Source organism: Chaetura pelagica, unplaced genomic scaffold (assembly GCF_000747805.2).
Source record: "Chaetura pelagica isolate M959 unplaced genomic scaffold, ChaPel_1.0 scaffold119, whole genome shotgun sequence".
Classification (NCBI taxonomy): Eukaryota; Metazoa; Chordata; class Aves; order Apodiformes; family Apodidae; genus Chaetura; species Chaetura pelagica.
In genome coordinates this window covers 2,348,300-2,364,409 of record NW_009954406.1, presented here as the reverse complement: position 1 = coordinate 2,364,409, position 16,110 = coordinate 2,348,300, and positions in this window count along the sequence as shown.

Sequence of the window (16,110 nt, the reverse complement as noted above, 5' to 3'; positions counted from 1 at the left end):
TGAGTGACATGACTGTAATTAAATTTTAAATAACTATAAATTAAAATATAACTGTAAGTTAAAGTTAACTATCAGTTAAAAATAAACTTCTCAAGCCAACAGTCTTTGCTATTCAAAGAGAGGAGGGCAATTTATCAGCAGACAATCTGCAAAAGCTGATTTGGTCTCAGATTGTACTGGAAACCTTGCAAGATTAATGACTTTTGCAGTGTTCAAAGGGTTTCTACCTTGACCAAGAGGATGTGAAAGTGTAGAGTCCTAGGCATATTTGGGATCCCCAGTTCTCAAGCATGAGTCTCACATGAACTCCAGTAAGTGAAGCAGTGGTAGTAAGTTATAAGAAAAGCTTTCCTTATGTTAATTGGCATTTATAAGGAATATCTTAAGTTCTACCAAGAAGAAACTTATCCAGATTTTAGAGCACTTGTCATATGCTTTGAGAGTTTATAATGTAGAAGAGTCTTGTTAAAGCAAGGCTCATCCTATCAGCCATTTCTTATGAGAGTAGAAATCTTATCCCAGGCTTGGAAACAGAGTTCACTAAAGGGAGCCTGCTAGAAAGGGTTTGATTTAGAAATACTGTGTTTCACTGGAGTTTTCTAAGGAAGCTGAGGAAAACATGTTTGGGGTTTTTTTTGTATTTTGCAAGGACCTAAGAATGCAGAGATGGCTACTTGGTTATTAAATTATTAGGATACTTCCAAGTTGCTCCTAAATTCTTCTGTTCCTAAATTGTGAGGAATTGATCCAGAGAGGAAAAACATTCCAATTATATTCTAACAGATGTTGTGTCAAGAATGGCCACGTCTGTGGAGAGAAAATAGCAGCCTGTCCCTACACTGTATTTTACGGTCCTCGAGGTGTCTTCGACTGCTTTTGTCTATTGGAAATTCATATTGTGGTCATTTTTCTGGTTTGACTTACACAGCACAGCAGGACCTATGCTCATGTTCAGTGTCCTGGCGGTCAGGAAGATGGCATTTGAGGATGGAGTAATCAGTTGAATGAAAGCACAGAAATCCACCAAGTAGAATCTGGAAACTGCTCTGGTTTAATGGAAAGGTAGAAATTTCTCAAAAGAGTAAATGCACTCCAGTGTTTCCATATACAGAACATTTAGTCTGCAGAAAACATTGTACAAAAGATTGTAGAAAACCAGGCTGAATTTATGAAGGCTAATGTTTTTTTCATGGCTGTTTTTGTAGTACAAGTTTAGGGAGATACTGTTTGATGATACTAGTATATAATCAAATACACACAAGAACTTTTTGGCTTTGTTGCATAAAACTACAGGTTGCTTCTCTTGGAATGAAAGTGTTTTAAGTTGGAGCTGGAATGATAGTGGACGGAGAGTGGTAGTGGGAGTGTCAAACAATCGAAGTGGAAAGTAAGAATGATTTAAAACTAAGTTTGCTCATCTGTTCTAGCTGCTCTCCTCTGATTTGTGGAATCTGCTCTTTAGCTTTTGTCCAGTATTGAGAAGACATCTAACCACTTTGTTCTTTCCAAATAAGTCTTGAATGGTAACTCAGTCAGGACGTGTAAGTATTTCAAATGGAAAAAACCTTATGTTTCAGGGAATGATTTTTTTTCACTGTAGGTTTGAGTAAAGTGGCGTAGATCAGATAGTGTCTTTTGCAAATATTAGGTTTTGACATGAAACATTTAATCAGGTTATTCAGTATGAAATTAATTTTGAGCAGTGTGAAACCATTTACCTGTTGCTGTGTCACTTATAAATAATACAAGACTGATAATTATGCTTTATGCTTTTTCAAAAAACATTTTTATTGCCTCCCCTTTAAAAAAAAACAAAACAACAAACCAACAACGACAAAAAAAAAGAAAGAACAAACCAACAACATGTAACTTGTCAGATGGAGTTTCAGGTTGCTGTTTGGCCAGAAATCCCACAGGAAAGCTGTGGAGTCCATCTACCCTCCAACCTTCACACCATCATAAAATTACATTGTCCAAAAGAAAAGAAACTCAGATCAGAAAGGCAGGGACTAGCTAAAGAGCTTGGTAATGGATCTTCCTCTTTGAGAACTTATTAATATCAGTTCATAGTGTGACTGAAGACTATCACTAGTTGGTATTTTGAAGGTTTACACAAAATACCGTGGCTGTCTGAATTCCTACTGAGCAGATGGATGTTTCTGAATCGTAAGAACAGCCAGCGTGTGTTCTATCTTGATCTGATGGGGAAAAAAACAGCTTTTCTGATTAGTAAGAAATAAGCAGGGAGAAGGGAGCTTGGCTGAATGGAGAGTTGGACGTATCTTACAACAGCAGAATCTAAGTTGGGGCATGTTGATTGCAGTCTGTAATAATTACTTGATGAGCAACTTCGAAATTCGTTGGCAGTTCTGCTACTTGTAAGTCCTTGGAAGAGTGAATTGTATGTAAAGAAATCTTGTCATACAAAAAATTATTGTAATAAAATGATGCTTGCAATGCTTTCATTAATGCAAAATAGATATTTTTTTTTTAATTAAATGTATTTATTTAACAGCATGTGTATCAGTGGGCTTGTGATACTCTTTTGAATTCTTGAGTATATGCAGAATATCCTGACTTCCCATCAAAGAAGAATTCTGAAAGATCAATAGGAACCTGAAATGCTCCAGTCTGAAGTTCTTACACATTAGCTTCAGATCCTCAGAACAGTGCTAGCTTATACCATGCATTTTGAGGTAAGTTACTTCAGCAAAACTTCCAAAACAAGGTTTTGCTCTGTGGGCATTTTAGAGCTTCTGTTTACATTCTCTCCCATATGTATAACACACGTCCCATACGCGTATGAAGAATGGCTCCTCCACTATTTTGCATGATTGACTTACAGAAATTCATGTTCACTTCTTGCTTTCAGCATCAGTGACATGCTGCAGCTCCCATTTTTTTTCACTTTAAGATATTTCAATAAAACTTAGTCATAACTGTAGTGCAGCTGCATTTTCAAATGTTTGAATTGCTCTGCTCTTGGAGCAGATATGTTCAGGTTTAACGCTAAAAAATAAGCATTGTTTTGCTTGTCATAATGATGACCATTTTTTTCTAGCTTGTATGTTTAGTTTATGGCCATCTGGAAATGGAACAGATTGAATAATCTGCAGATGGATGGATTAATGAAAATAATACTAGAAAATCCAAAGTTTCTATCATTAACATGGTATGTTTGCTTCTGGTTGTAAGTGTGACACTGAAAAGAATTTGGAAATCTTGTATCCTAATTGGGCAGTGGCAGTTTTATGATGCCACTTTGCCTTCACAACAGGTGTAAACTAGGATGTCTTCTCACAAGATCATTCCTCAGAGCATCTGTTTTCTGAAGTTGCCTGTACAGTTTTTGATCACTTAGCGCCATGGGTGTAATTCAGGTAACCTAGTACTAGGAGTCAGTTTGTGGTAGAAGTTTAGCAGGCTATGGAGGAAAAAAAAAGTTATGTAAAAATTCACTGAGTGACCACAAAAGTCAGTAATAGGGAATGTCAGCCTGTCAGATTACATTATTAGAATGAGCTCATCCTTATTAAGTGCACTTGAGTTCTGTAAATGATGATTCATCTCCCAGGTGGTATAATGCCCATTCACTAGTCCTCAGTAAGAGTTTTCCTTCTTATTTATTCTAGAAATTACCTGTCAATGACTATTGCAGAAGCTCCAACTTATCCACTTCTAGTTATAGCCTCTGTGTGGAGCTTTTGGAACACGGGATTGATTTTTTATTTTTTTTTCCTTCTCTTTCCTACTTTTTCTTTCCTCTCTGTATTAGTAACTCTAACCTGAAGTGAATCCCAGAGTCCAACAACTGAGGTCAACAATGTTTGGGAAAAATAATATTGCTCTTACTGGCTTCTCTCCTCATGATTGTTATCTGGCTGAGGCAATTAAGGTAACATTATCTGCCCTTCTGAATATGTAATGAAACGTCCATTGCTGCTGCACACATCTCTAAGGAAGTGGCAAATCAGCCTTAGATGTCTTGTTGCTTAAGCATGTCCTCACAGGACTTTCTTCAGTGTTATAAGGCCTTTAGTTTTAGCTAGTTTTCTTTTGGGTTTGGTAGAAATAAGCAGCTGGACTCTGGAAATCTACTAGAAGAAATTTTGTCCATTTTAATTTTTGATCTATGAAAAGTCCACTTAGACACTTAAAGATACTCCTGAAGAATTTCTAGCTGATACTTTAAATAACAGTCTCTATATATTTGTCATTTCCTCAAAGCACACCATTGTGTTTGTGAGTTATTACATTGTAATTGTGGTGCCTGGGTATTGAAACAACTTTTTACATTTTTTTATATATATAAAAAAATTCTCTGTCTTTGACAATGTGATGAGAGATCAGCTTGAAGCTCCAGTTGTTCTCTTGAAATCGTATTTTACTAATCTTTCCTGTTGGTGATACCTCCCTGCCCTAAAGACACACAGTGCTTCCTTTGCATGGTAAATTTTTCCATTAGATATTTTGTTAGAATTTGTGATTGATGTTAGATTAGCAGTGTTAGGTGGGCCTGTGGAAGATGTCCCTTGGTTTAGCAATGTTGTCCAAAATGGTAACCACAGAAAAGATACACTCAGAGACATTAATTATAGAATCCTTTCTTCCTCTGGCAATTGGTATCATCTGTTGACTGGGGAAAGACAGCGTTAACACACTTCCCAGGTGATCTGCTCAAAATGAGACTAAGGGAAAGGAGAGGGGTTCTTAATTATGTTCTGAAGGGCTTCATTTTCTCTCCCTAATGTAACCTGCAGATTCCTGCCTGCCTTTATTTAAGTGCACAATGACCTGAAGTCTTTGCTGTTGTTTCTCTTATGATGTTACTGATTATGTCCAGGGAATCAGACATGGGGGAATATTCTGTTGGGGATTTTTTTGTGTATTCTATAATATAACAAACAGACAAGCAGTGATATTATCTCATTACTTGACTGAAGTTTATCATTAAATTGAGATGAGGTTTTAGTAACAGATAAATTGCATTATAGCTAACTTGTAACCCTCTTCTTGACTTGGAAATAACAAAAATGAAGGAAAAAAACCCTCGAAGGCCAACAAAGACACAAAAAAACAACTAACCAAACAAATTGAAGAACAATAACATTATGAGTATATGAAAAGAACAGGACTTTCTCATTGTGCTGGAAGCTGCATTATCAGTTCAACTTGTGATTGATTTGGACAAAGACACCAGGAAGTGGAAGATCACTATTTATTTATTTTTTCCTTCTGTATTACAACTGAAGAGGGTAGTACCTGGAGGATTTCTTCCTCCTTGTTTGTTTGCACAGCTTGTTTAAGGCAAATTTTCCATCCTTATTGGAAGAATGCAGAGCATATTGACATAAGTTATAAAGTAGACTTAAGGCTTGCATGCTTACTTTGTATGGAAGAGTCACATTAGCTACCTTTGCTTTTATTTCCAGTATTTAGCCTGTCATTTCAATATTAACCCTATCTTTCCTGTCATTTTAGTGTTTTGAGATTTGCAGAGGGAAAACACATGGAAAGGACTATGCAGTCCTGAATGTAAAAGCACATGGAAATTATGTTGAGAGGGTAGGGAGGGAAGTCAGATGTAAATCTGTTAAAAGGAGGTTTAGATTTTAATGTCTTGTAAACAGCTTGCACACACTTTGTAGTGTATCTGTTATATAGGTGACTGCTTTTCTGTACTTTCTTCAATATTTGACATGCATATAGTTTCACAGGGGAATATGAATAATGTCATTGTATGTCTTTAATGGCTGTCAGGTGAATTAGTCTTCCAATTAATAACATATCATTGAGAATGTGAAAATAAATTTAGGCAGATGTAGTCTGATAAACTCATACCATTATGAGTATGTGGTAGATTGTGAAAATTAGTACTGCTATGATTTTGGATCAAGAAATCTGCTTATCTGGAATATAACTGCATGAGTCTTATGTAATGAATATTGATCTTTATTTTGCATTAAAATTATTTTTTTCTATGAATCTGATGTAAGAAATTCTGACTGTTTTAAAAAGCAAATCCTCAGTACTAATGTTATTGAGAGCTTTCAGGGAGAAGTTGACAGAAATAAAAAAAGTAACTTCCCCTGCAAAAAATCCTAAGCCCTCCCTACAATGCAAAATCATATGTTCACTATTAGAATTTTCCATGAAATAGCAGGTTCAGTTCTTCCCCTTTTACTTGCAATGCTTTAAAAATTATTTTCATTTTATTTGGGAAAATGAAAGATACCAGTCCTTCAAGACATTTTTCATTTCAGGTTTAGAGGACGATAAATAACAATTTATAAAAAATGTTATGGAGGGAGGAAAGAGGCTTAAAAAAAAAGAAGTTAATCATATCAAGGCAACTCAGTATGATGAGGCAACAAATGACCAGCCTCCCTTTGGCAAACAAAACTGAATCATAGCAAGGAAATGAGGTTGCCAAGGCAGTGAAAAACAGAGCTAGAAACTTCTAAGTCAAGCCACAAGTTGTGAGGCATTCAAAGCTGATGGGAAATGGTGAGTTTATTGCATGTTTCTCTTGACAGACAAGGTCTGCAGCCTCCCATCATTTCCTGGCAGAGAAGCCAGAGATGCCTCCTGTACAAAGGATGATCTGTGCCCTCACCCCATAGGCTTCCACTGGTCATGCTTGAGGTACATGAAACTTTGACTAACACTGTGCAATAGCTGTTCTGTGGCTGCAGGGAGGATTTTCATTTCTTGAAAGATCAAACCTGCCCTGGGTAAGAGTAGCACAGTTACTCTGAGTGGTGTAATGCAGTGCACACAAATTACCTGCTTTGAAGCTTTTGGTGCTAGTGGAGCATACTATGTCAATAGCTTGTTCCACAGTACTTCCACCCTTCCACCACTCTGAAATGTAAATCCTGTTAAAAAAAACCTGCCTTATCTTTTATGTTCACTGTATTCAGGACTTCAGCTGCTAACTATTATCTTTCCTGACACTGGGCAAGGAGGAGTTTCAGGGCACAAGTGAGTGAATGAGGGCTCCCCTTTTGACTGTAACACTGACTTTAGAGAGGGGGAGATTATGGCAAGTTGCTGCCTCTTCGTGTCTCAGCTTCCCTGCTCACAGGACAGGAATAATAAATAATACTTGTATGAAAATCACAACATACTTAATATACAAAAACTTCTACAAAAATATTGTGTAGCAAATAATTTTCTTGTCATTTGACTTTATTATGTTTTAGAAAGTCAGAGGTATGAGATAAAAGTTTCTTTAGATATTATTTAAAGGGGGAATATCTCTTTTTAAAGTCAGATGTTACAGATCTGCAAAACAAAACAATCTGTCAATGCACGTGCCAGTGTTTTTTGATGTGTACAAGTTCCTTTTGCACTAGAGACCTCCTTGAACCACTCCTTCAGTGAGCTCTATGTAGCAATGCTTGAGGAAGGAAATTCCCCCAAGTTATCCATGGGGCAGATCTAATTCTCTGGCATCTCTTGTTTTGCTGTGAATCCTGCTTCTGTGGATGAGGACACTGCCAGCCTCCATGTCCTGTAGCTGGTCCTGCCTCCACTTTCCCAGGAGCTGCAACTGCAAAGCATGTGGCCAAAGTACACAGAGGTGTCCTCAGCTGCTTTGAGTAGGTCTTTTCACTTGTTCTTCCTTCCATGCAGGGCTGCCTTCCTGGATCCTCTCTCAACAGTGAATTTCATTCTAGAACTGGAAGGTAATTGCTTTTTGGACATCACTGACCTGTACCAGCCCTTATTTCCTGGCTGTTATTGCTGCTGTCTTTGATAGAGATAGAATACCTGTGGTCCCTGGTATTCTTGCTGTTTTGCTTTCTGCAGGTAAGGTTAGACATACAGTACGGAAAGGGCAGCAGTGGTGGGAAGGCTAATGTGGAAGGATAGGCTACCAGCATGGGGAGAGGAAGCAGTAGTTAACTGAAAGCAGTTAAATGCCTCTTCAGACTGGTGTGAAGAATTGTGTCTTGCTGTTCTTTAACCTGTTCCACTTATAATCACCTAAGCTATCAAAAGCTTTGTATTTAAACTCATTATTTGAATAAATAAGGGATGACTTCAAGTGAAATGGACTCGAGAGTCAGTCACAGGAGCAGGTGTGCTGGCTGACCTGAGGGATGGGTACCTCTCATCTTACCCTCCCCAGAGGCAGAGGTAAGTATTTAGGTGTGCTTAACCTTTCTTGCCACAGTTACTTCTGGAAAAAGGTGTTAGGAAAGGTTAGATGCTGAAGATAATGTTGGCAAACCTGTACTGTTTGTTAGGACACCTGCTGCTGGAGCTGAGCTAATAAGCATGAGGGTAAAATATTCCAGCCTAAAGTGAGTTAATAAGGAAATGGGACCCAAGGAGAAGTGTAGCCAGTTAACACAACTATAGGAGTTAAATAGGCTTGACTGAGATAATTCTCTCACTTATACCTCAGCTGCATTTTTTAGGATGAAAAATGAAACACTTTCAATGAAGCAAATATGAAATGCTAATATTGAAGACAAATAACATTTTTGTTCTCAACACTTGTGCATATTTTATGCTTCCTCTTGCTACTGGAATATCTTAGCATGTTTGTTTCGTTACACTTTTCACTTTAAAAACTTGCTAGTGGTTTTATTTTCTTTCATCTTTCATGCTTTTGAAAATTATTTTATGTAGGCTGAATATGTCTTTATTGGTTAAAATAAGTATGTTCTTAAGCATTAAAGTACAGCATATCCAACATGACCCTGAATGCCTGTAACTTGTTGGCAGGAACTGTGACAATATATATTGCCTGAGGAGACACCCTCATTAACAATTTGTTTCATTCTTGCAAATGGAGAAAATTTTTGGAAATCCAATTAGATCTGATGCTTTTTCCCTTTCCAACTAATCTCGTAACTGATATAAACCAAAATGAACGATGACTTTTTCAAAATCCCCGCACTTTCATAAAGTTAAACTAGGCTTCAAGAACAAATTAGTGCAATGCAAAAATTAATACATGCGAAGTAATGTAAGCACATGGCACTTTTAATTTTTCAATGGCCTGGGGGTACTGTTATCTGGTCTTTTCTGGGAAATCACTCATCATGTTGCTATCGGGGAAAGAGAGCTGCAGCCCCCTTTCTGGGAGCAATCCAGTGCAGTATGGATATTAATTAAATTTATTAAACAAATAACACAGCGACTCAGGGAAGCAGGGGTCCATCTGCCAGCTCTGTAGATTGATCTCTGCAGAGACGCGAGTTGAATGGTAGTTAAAGCTAAGTTGCAGAGCTCAGCAGATGGGCTCTTGTCTCTAGTGGGGGGAGATTTGGTGGCGGTCCAACAGCTTTTTTCCCCCTCCAGGTTTTTGTTCCTCGCAACTGTGATTGAAGAAGCACTTCTCTGCCTTTTCTCAGCCTTGCCCCCCCTTTTGTTTATCTGAGCAATGTTTAAGTCTGAGTGATTTGTTAGAGAGGCAAGTCCCGGCTGATCTCATTTTGTGTATGTGATGTAAACCTCAAGCAGAAAATAATTAGGAAAATGTAATCCCATTGACTTTACACCCCACTTGTGTACACTGCTACATCTCTGCCTGGTGCCTTGGAAAAGGAAAAGTCTAGTAGCAGCACTGTGCTTACTATTCAGAATCACTGTCCATCATGCATATATATTGTTTAGAAAACCTTTGTTGGGAGCTTGTGTACAGAGTATGAAATTATTTCTGCCTGTAGGTCTGGGCTGTGGTGGTATTCTTCTGATTTTATTTTATTGCTTCCTGTTGTGTTCTCTGGGTCTTGAAAATATGTATTTTTCAAATCCCTCTGCAATCTTCCTGCAAACTGATGTCAAGCAAATGATGATCTAATGAATTGTTTAGTGTATGTGGGCTACCAAAAACCTATGGCGTTGTCTATTGTGGATTAAAAGCCCTTATAATTAATTACGCAATTAAGCCCTTTATTTATTATATATTTGCAGGTGGGGAGGTCTTTAATCAAGTCTTGAGTGTGATGGGTAGTATCTGCTGCTGGAGACCAGTCATAATGCCACTTACATCCTTGGCAAAACTCCCACAGACTGTAGTGGGAGCAAGACTGGCCCTTAATGCTGCCGGGAATCCCGCTGGCTGTGGTTCAGAAAGCCTTCCCAGAAGGTTTTGTAATATCTAATCAGAGTTTGACTATTCCTCACTGAGTGCTTGCAATGGGAAAATCAGAACCATGCAAAAATCTCTGCTCCATGACAGCAAACAATAATAAAGAGACGATGAGCTACATAAGAGGGTTCTGCTGTGTGTCAGGAAAAAAACCTGCATTTGTCTTCCCTGGCTGAGGAGTCACCAGGCAAAATGGCTTCTGAACTCAGTGGGAGTTTTGACAAAAACAAGGCCTGTGGGATTTGGCTCTAATAATGTGTGGTTTACAGAGTAAACAAGGGAGAAATATTTTCTGGATGGTAGTTTATGCTTTTGTAGCTCTTGCTTTTTCCTCTGAATTGATTATTTTTATTTGATTTTTTTTTTCTTCTTTGGTTGGAAGAACAATATCAGTGTTTAGCTCCAGACACGAATATTAGGTAGGTCTTATCCAGAGGAAAAAAATACTTTTGCTTCCATGAGTTCACTGTGCCTTGATATGGGCATGTTTTCAATTTTGGACCACGAATGCTTCAGTTACTATTGTAAAGGGTCAGAATTAGTTGGATTTTTATTAGTGCTCTGCCAAGCAGTGTTCTGAATTCCAGAAGAGGCATTACTGTTCTGTTTTGCTTTTAGTATTTTAAACTCACCCAATTTACTGTCGAGAGAGGAGACTTTCTTTTTTGATAAATTCTTGTTTACCAATGTGTAAATGGTGAGTGTGACTAGGTGATCTACTAATTTATTTATCTATCTGACTTGTTGGAATTGAGACAACTCAGGGTTATGCAGCCTGTATTTGAATTTCTAGATTATTTACCACACTCTCTGTTGTTTTATTCCATTGATAATTTTACTGTCTAATTTGAATAGCTATCCAATTACTTGACAGAAGACAGCAAGTCATTCTTGTCAGTGTTTTGAGTGTTTTTTTAAATTTCCTGGAAACATGTCTTGTGTTTAACTGGAATCACTTTTAGAATAAGATAAGGACCTCAGTATGTTAAGTTAGGAACAAAATAGATAAAATTGTATAAATTCCCACAAACTGGAGGGGACGGGGAGGTGGGAGTTAAGGGAGATGCACAAATTGCTTGCTGTGCTTAGTACCATGTTGCTTAAAATGATGCATCTTTGAAATTAATTTTGCATGTTTTAGGAGCAAGCAGACAAGCAGGAGCATGTAGGTAAGGGTCATGTTAAATGGCCTGAAGTTTTCTATGTTGTTCTAGTGGTGCTTAACTCCAGTATTCTTAAATGAAGAGTGTTCATTTAAGAATAACTTAAGTTCCATTAGTGTTTCTGAGACCTCTCTGACAGAGAAAAAAGTACCACCCACACACATTAAATCTTTCTCTCAAACAGTATCAGTGGGATGCTGTTAATTTGGATGGAATTGTAGAGGTAGAAGCAAGAGGCCTCTGAAAGTACGCAGAGGTACAGTAGCTCTGATCACAACATAGGAACAATGCTTGTGATCTTAGTGAGCTGTTCATCATGTCTGTCTATTTCTAGATTTTCTTGTGCTTTTGTATCTGCATTCCCCTTCTCATCCCCCAGAATCTCCTATGTATTTAAATTAGGGAAGGCAAATAACCTTTACTAGTTACTAAGCAGAGGCTTTCCTAGCAGTTTCCTACTAAAAAACCTGTAATAATTATGCGGGGTCATATCTGAAGACTTATAGCACCTAGACAGTGCCATAGCAAACACTGTAGAATAAGAAGTCAGCAACCATCTGTAGGTGTTGCATCTTTTCTTATTTTGAAGCTTTACCTGCATGCAGCTGGTTTGGGGTGGAAAGCTAATGTATCTATTTGCTACAGTTAACTGTCTCTTTGTGCCCTACTTGAAACACTATTGATTCATTTATGTAATTACCAGCAAACGTGAGAGAAATTGAGTAAGTCTTGAGCCTGTAAGTAGCCTAGACATGTCTTGTAAAATATATTAAGAATGATGATTTTTGCATTAATGTGAATAGTCTCTAATAACATGATGTATGTTTAAAGAGGGCCTTGGCTTTATAATGCCAAGTGAAATACACTTAGCTCTTTAATAGCACTTTTGAGCTGCATGCTTTTAATGTTGACAGCTATATTTAGTACATTTTATATTCCATAGGGTGTTCTTAGGAGAAACGAACACATCTGATGGAACAAACCCATTCTCCATGTTCAATTAGCAACAATACTGCTCAGTGGAGGTTAGAACAGATAGGTTTTTAGATGTTACTGGGAATATGTGTATTGGTGCTTAGGGACAAGAGATCATTCTGTTTAACTTTGAACTCTCTGACTTTTAGTAATAGCTGTCCTTTCATTATAAGAGGACATTGTGCTTTGGCTTTGCATATTTCAAAAAAGGTAAAGAATTTCAGTCATGAACTTGGAACTCACTTCAATAGATGAACATAGGTACCAGATGTTTAACTGTTCTAGCAGGTAAGTTACTGCGTATATGGCTGAAGTCTATTCAGGTAATTTCTACCCTAGTGTAGGTATTACCATTTGGGAAAGGCAGACACCTACTCAGATCAGCAAATACTTGGGGAAAAAACTTCTGTGGCATGGTTCATTCTTCGAGGCTCCGTTTCTAATTTTGGACCACTTGAGTCTGTCAGAAGCATGAAGGGTTGGCTGACACAAGGATTTAATACCTTGAATATTACTGACAGCTACACAGTGAGTCCTTTTGCCTTCTGAAGCAAGGACACAGTTCCTGTGGACTTCTGCAAGTTCACCATTTTGCCTGGCAGCTTGTAACACAACCCTCCTCTTGGGTCCTCTGCAGACTGCCCAGCTGTGCTCTGCAGCTCTGAGGCTCCCAAAGCATAGTTTAGGATTAGGTCACTCTGGATGCTCTCTTGACTTTCCACCAGCCCATTGTCACTATGGAGGCATCACATCCTGAATTTACCACTTTTATCTCTGCACCAAACATTCTAAATAAACCTTTACTCTGTGTTACTTCAGCAAGGTGCAATACAATGATTTTGGCCATTTATTTTTAGAAGTTAACACAGAAAAATAAGATACAAAGAATTTGAAATTGTGTTTTGACAATTTCTAGTAAATGTCTTAGTCCTCAGCCTTTTGGTGCAACTTGGGAAGGAGAAGAGCGATGGGGTCTGATCCAGTTCTCCTGTAGTGACCCTGTGTTCTGTAAGCAGCCAGATCATGAAACCCAGTCGTCATTACTTATGATGCCTCATGTTTCCTATCTTCTAGGCAATTGGAGATGGCAGTAGCATCTATGAGAAGTGATATCTAAGAGTATGTTGACATCCTTAATCAGAAGTATTACTCTATAGCTCAGTCTTTAACTGCAGGCTGGATTAACCAACTGTGTTTATGCACCTTCCAAAGGAAACAGCTTTGAAGAGTAGCAGCTTTGAAGAGTTGAGCACATTTTCCTTATCTTTCCCTTGATTCAACTTCACCCAGCTGACCCAAGCTACTTGTGCAAGCTTTAGGTGTGCTGGTAATGGCTTTCACTGTGGCAAAGCTTATGCAGAACTGTTTCATCCTTATTTTCCTGGTGCTTAATCACATTGAGTCTAGGTTGTTAGTTTCAGTGAGATGAATATCTAGTTAGGCTTGGTTGTTCAGTTTCTTGACTTAGGGAAGCAGTGTTTGGTTATGTGTCAGATAGCACAGTATCATTTCATGAACTGTGTCCTTGAAGGAGCAAAGGAGTTACCATTTTCCGAAGAAGATTCTGGCTTGGGACAGGTATCAGTTTTGAGATTCTGGTGTCAGATTCAGAGTTCTCAAGCTCTGGGATCTTGTCAGTCCCTGCAGATCCAGTAATCAAGTACACATGATGCTTTCAGGATGCACTTAGCCTGTTGATCTTGGGGTTACAGAGCGAAAAGATCACAACCAACACTCATATGGTGATTATACAACAAATTGAAGCTGTCTCAGCAGAGCAAGTCTGGCCCTCTGCTCAGTGCTTGGCTCTGTTCCAGGCAGTCACTTTTAAGATGTTACTACCTTGAGTGGCTGGGGAGCAAAGAAGGCAGGGGAAAAAAAGAAAAAAAAGCACTGGACTGTGCTTGGTGGTGACTGGGACTGCTCTCTGCTATGTTAATGTCAGTGTGATTAAATATCCCAGTGGACAAAATATCAGTGAGCTCCTACTTGATTTCTAGTGTTTGAACTTAATGTATATTCGAAGTATAGAATGTACCCAGCATTGTCATTCTCAGTCTGACAGGTAACTTTATATGTTCTATAGTGTCACACACATTTTGTGTGTGTACAAATACATATGTATACATATATGTATAAATGTGTATGTATATATACACAAAGATATGATGTGTGCATGTGTATATGTGTTTATAAATATAAGTGCATGTACGCATGCAGAGAAAGTTTATCTTCTATGTGGTTTGGATGAAAGCAGAGCTCAGATTTGGATGTCTTAAGACTCCCAAACCAGCTTCAGGACTGAAGGTCTTGAAAGCACGATATTCAGCAACAGACAGGGGAAGAACAGTTCCCCAAAAATTATTAGTTGGGGGTTTTGTTTGTTTGTTTTTTAGATTAGACATTTTGCAGTTGAAGGCATTGGACATCAGATAAAAAAATACTTTTGAAAGAATGTTCCCTCTGCTGTAGTTGATAACGGCTTAATCTGTTCTGTAACCTTTTGTTCCCAGCCCCCTTAATTTTACTGTAGCTTGATCAGTGTCTCATACAGGCTGAGGATACTCTCTTACAAAAAGAATGTCTTACATAGACTGATAGGGATCATGTTTTTCAATTTTTTTAAATCCCTGTTTCACTTCCTTTTTGGGGCTTAGTATTAATGTATATTGCACATATCAACTGATTAATACTTCCCACCCAGTGCAGGGCTCTTCCACTGTCTTTAACTGACTGGACTACCATGTACATATTGAAGATGCTGAAGTCATTAGAGCTGTGTCCAGATAGGCCAAGCTACAATTGCCCTACTTCTAGAATGAGGTCTTTAGTACAAATTCCTTTTCCTCTCATTTCCTTTCTTTAATGAGGCGTTACCTTCAGGGAAAAATCCATCTGCCACAGTTTTTGTCTGACTTTCATATATTTTTCAATTTACAAAAATGGAAAATGTTGCAATAGTTGCTTCTAAGATGCAGCAATTCAGATATGCAGGTCCTTTTCTGTAAGCACAGTGTATGTGTTGCCCAAATTTTTTGTAAAAATGAGTGCTGTAAATTGAATAATTCAAATGAGATTTCCATGTTCATCTGTTTTTAAATGAGTTTTCTCATGTCATAGATCTATGCATAATTCTCTGGAGGTTTCAAGCAAGACTGAACTGGGTCAGATTGGCTTGTACATTTTCCCTAAATAGGATGGAAATAAAATCTAGTAGTGGATTGGTTATATTAATCATATGACTGCTGAATTGGAGCCATTATTGGGCTCTTGAAGGCCTGTAAAGTAATTAATAGATTTCCATAGGATCAGCCATGCCAGTGTACCCACTCAGACATTTATGTACAGTATTTACATCCTTCACAGCCTCTCTTCCCTTATGAAAAGTATGTACCTTTTATATTCATGTACTTGGAGAAAAGAAGGAAAAATACATCTTACAAATAATTTTAATTTAAAGGTAGGTAATTGAGGAACTGTAGCATCATTATGATGAAATTTCATTTTTTTTCACATTGCTTAAAATAGTATATCTGAACCCATATTATTTTCTGTCTTAACTATATTTAAATAAAAATTTTCTATGCAAAAGATTTTACTTGATTGGAGATCCTTACCTTTGGACTTAGCTGATCAGTGAGAACTCTTGGCTGCTGCTTTGAAGAAAGCAGTTGATACCATGGTTATCATGGTTAATGTGTGGTTACTGCTTTTTTGGAAAAGGTGAACTGAATACTTCTACTGAGAAGTTTCTAAGCCTTAATACTAAACATAAGTGTAAATCATTTCAATCTGTCATCATGACAGCTCATCAGCTTCTATCTGTCTTTGAAACTTAATCAAAAAGGATTGGGTAAGACT